Source organism: Chelonia mydas, chromosome 4, assembly GCF_015237465.2.
Source record: "Chelonia mydas isolate rCheMyd1 chromosome 4, rCheMyd1.pri.v2, whole genome shotgun sequence".
In the NCBI taxonomy this organism is placed as follows: domain Eukaryota; kingdom Metazoa; phylum Chordata; order Testudines; family Cheloniidae; genus Chelonia; species Chelonia mydas.
This window is the reverse complement of record NC_057852.1, coordinates 127,794,727-127,799,206: the sequence shown is the minus strand read 5'-3', so window position 1 is coordinate 127,799,206 and position 4,480 is coordinate 127,794,727.

Genomic DNA, 4,480 nt, shown 5'->3' with positions numbered 1-4,480 from the left:
TGCTGTCTGGTCACTAGTTATCACTGTCATTGCTCCGGAGGGGATGGAACTGCAGGTACTAAGGATAAATCAGACCTGCTGAGGTAACCACGGTTGATCACAGGGGACTACAGAGTGGGAGAATCACATGATCCCATACCAAGAGAGGTGATGGTGAGAGGCCCAAGACCTGAGAGGGGTGCATGTGAAGAGACCAGAAGGAGTCAGAGGTGCAGTTAACTCAATAACTTGGACAACTTTGTTACACAATGCATAACTAATCTTTGGAACTCATTGCCACAGTATTGCCAAAGTATTATTGAAGCCAAGAGCATAGCAAGATTCAAAAAAGAACTAGACACACACACACATATATATATATGTATATATATATATACACGTCTAATTCTTTTTTATATATAGTTATCTATATAGTTATATTGCAGTAGCACCTAGAGGCCCCATTGTGTTAAATGCTCTACCTACACATCATAAGAGACAGTCCCTGCCCCAGAATTTATAGTCTACATATACAAAGGGTAGGAAGGGCAATAGAGGCACAGAGACGGGAAATGACTTGCCCAAGGTCACAGAGCAGGTCAGGGGCAAAGCTGAGAGTAGCACCCAGGTCTCCTCACACCCAGTCCATTGCCATAGCCTCTGGACAATAATGGCCTCATTGATTGAATCCACAGTTACAGTAGACTGCTTTTTTTTTTAATGTTTGTTTAGAACGGAGCATTTACACTCATGTTGCAGGGCATAAACCAACTTCTAGCTTACTAGAGGTTCAGAAGAACCTTCCCCTTTGGGGAGATTATTCCAAAATTGTCCACCAAAGAATTTCTTACAGTTTCCTCTGAAGCATCTGGCCACTGTCAAAGACAGGATACTAGGCTAGAAGGAACCCTAGCATGATCCAGTATGGCATCTCCTCGGTTCCTAAGAGAAGCTGTATTCTGGGTTGGTACTTTCCCCTAAGGAATAATGGGGGACTCAGAAATAGTCTCTGCACCTAAAACTATATATCTGGGGTCTGTAAAACAAGCATTACAATCTCACTGCACTGATCTCAGACTAAGAGAGTTGAGCTGTCATAAACAGAACCGTAGGAAATCTCACTAGTTGGAACTTTTAAAAAAGTTTTGTCCTTTTCTTTCCCCCATACACATTGAAACAAAGGCTCAAGTGTGTTGCTCTACTCAGTAATGGCATTTGTCATTTTAAAAACAATAATTCAACCACTTTTTACAGTAACTGAGAGAAAGATCAGAGAACCCCTCCAGCTGTGACATCCCCTGAGAGCTGTGAGCTCATCGAGGCATTTTAATGACATTATGTTAACCGCACGAGTAAAGGCCACATAGTTTGTGTTGGTTTTCAGAACCCTCAGAGAAGTTTGTGACCTTTGTATCTGTTTACACCTATTACGTATTTACAAGGGCTTCCATGCCTGTCTAAAACTACGGGCGATCAGCATAGTCTAGTGACTGGGAACCTATCCTGGGAAATCCTACTATCAGCCTTGCCACTGAGTTGTTTTCAAACCACAACTTCTCTGTGCCTTTGTTCCCACTGCTGTAAAGACCCAGCCTTGTCAAGAGCTCGGGTGTTTTGGATGGAAACTGCTGTATAAGTGCAAAGTATTATAACTGCAGTGTGTTCTCGTGAGTGGTGTGGGTAATGCCTAGTGCCAAAAACTGTACAGTTGTCCAAACGTCAAGCAAGTGAACATCACTCCAGAGAAGGCCCTTTTTCTGGTGAAATCCCTAGGGTCCAGGGTATCTGACCACAGCAAGGCTTGGCCAAATTCACCCAGCTCTGTCCAAGCTCTGTCCAAGTCCTTCCTCAAGTGACATGTTGGAGCTGTGGAACCCATAGAAGTAGCCTCCCAGGCTGTCTCTGAGGAGTTTGGATTCTGAGGACTTTTGAGTTATTTCTGGGACTTCCTACAGGGCATCTTCTCCAGAGACCAACCCTTCTGGCTCTGCATGGAACCACCAAACTTCAGATCTGAGGCAGGTTTCACAGCCGCGCCACTTGGGCCTGGAGAGCTTCACTTTGCAGAAAACCTCTCCAGCTCTGGAGTTGTTAAAGCTCCCTCACACCAGAAAGAGACTTGCTTGGTGATTCTTTGGGAAAGGGGCCGGGACACTGGGCAAGTCTTTGCTAAATGGCCTTTTCCTAACCAAGGGAGACATACCTTGTGCCCATCAGAGGATGGGAATTTGCTGGGAATGTGGTGCATCTCTTAAACCCATTGATTGTTTGATATTTTGCCAGATCCTCAATAATGACCAGATCCAAAAGGATCCTATAAACTTAACAACATATGAAATATATTTTTTTAAAGTTCACAATAGAGTGAAGCACAGAACTAGCTCCAGGGCAGAGATTTCATATCATTTTCCCACATAGAGCAAGAGGAGGGAAAATTATCTAGATCACTGAGTTTGTCACAGAGAGAGGAACTAGGGAGTAGAGGAAATGGGTTAATTACAGCATCAACTCCGCGGTGGCAGGGCATTCGGAACATACCTGCATTTCCAACCATAAGGCTTGAAAAGGTTCCATGGTCCAGCAGCTAGGCACCCAGGCCTACATTTTCAAAAGTGACTCATGGTTTTAGGTGCCCAGGTCAGGGCACCCTGATGGAGCCTGATTGCCAGAAAGCACTGAACATCTTCCCTCTAAAAATCAGGCCCTAAACACTGAGGCACCCAAAATCACTAGTCACTTTTGAAAATTTAGTCTACAAATACCTATTGTAGGGCTCTGGAAAAGGCAGTGTCAAGAAAGAGAACCAATTCTTTTCTCATATCCACACTGGCTCCCTTAAACTCTACTCACACTCATGGCGTCTGCAATGATCCCTGATGTGTACAGAAAGGTGCTGCAGGAATATGGTAAAACGTGCTCATCATGTATTTTATTGTCACAAATTGGTCTAGTAAAAGATATTACCTCACCCACCTTGTCTCTTTCACATCCTTTAAAATAGCATTTCCCATTCACAGTCCTTCCGAACTTCATTATATACCACAGCTACGTGAGATGTATAAATAACGTTAAGCAGAACATAACCAAAAGCAAATACTATTCCATTTTTTAAAGTAAGTCCCTGTAAGCGACAGTGCATATTCAATAGATTTTTCAAATCAAATGGACCGATTCTTTCACGATTCATGCATTAAATAATATTTATGGTTAGTTCTATTGCCTATAATCTACAAGATTCAATATTGTACTCTTATATTACAGTGCAACACTTCTTGTTACATGTAAATTATAGATACACTATGGAATCCTACAAAACAGACAAATACAATCCTGAGCCATGTGAACAAATATTTTGCTATTATTTTGGAATATTGCATTATCACTTTTTAGGAAGAACCCCCTATTGCTTTCTATGGGGAGTTCGGTTTACAAACAGGTGGCACAAAAATGGTCCCTTTAAGTTAAGGATTAAAAAAACTCAGTGAAAATAAAAATGAATGTGTCTGTTCTAAACCATAAACAAGCCAGAGAGAGAACAATAGCCTCACCTCAGACATGGCTATGGGGTTTCACCTGTGGATGTCACTATCCCTATACAAGGGGGAAGGGTCCGGCTCTCAAGTGAACTCCCGTCTCAGAGTGGAGTCAGCAACTAGCTCATTGGAAAGCAGTCCATTGTTAAGGCAAATGTTCAGGTGCACATTACAGCCAATTCTAACTGGCAAAAACAGCCAGCAGGCCACTCACATGGTATTTGAAGGGGGCTATCCCTAGGTGAAAATAACAATGTTGATCCAGACCCATTGAAGTCCATGGAAACCTTTCCATGGACTTCAAAGAATGCGGGGATTAGGCTTATAATGCTGTGTATATTGAAAGTGCTGGGAATGTGAGGAAAATTCAGAATAATTTAACCCTAAAGCCTTAATCCAGCAATTGGATCCATGCAGCCGGACCATATGCCCATGTTAATCATGTTGTTTAATGCATCATTAGGAGGCACCCAGATAATACGGCGACGAGTACAGTAAACGAACCTATATAGAATAGAATACTACGTGGAGGCCCAGTGACTTCCTGAATTAATCTACTGCCAGGATCAGTAGATTATATATATATTTAGTTTTATATTTAGATTGCTATATATATATTTAGTAATTACTGTTTGAATTGAAGATTAACATAAAAATGTTATGATACAAAGAAACAAAAATAATAACCCTCCTATGTATTGTCTAAAAATACATTTGCAGTCCTACCTATTTTGCGTATCTAGTTTCATCCCAACATCTCTTTCAAGAAATTTTGTCACTATTCATATACTCTTCATGCTAAATCACCAAACTGCACTCTGCTGGCCAAAAGTTATGTGGCACCAGAAGTATTTTCTCAGCATTCTCAAGTGCGTAGCACAGCTGTAGCTGCTGTAAAAAGAACAGCAGCATTTGAGATCACACAGCCAAATGCAGCAATTGTTCCTTTTCTAGAATCCAGTCCAAAT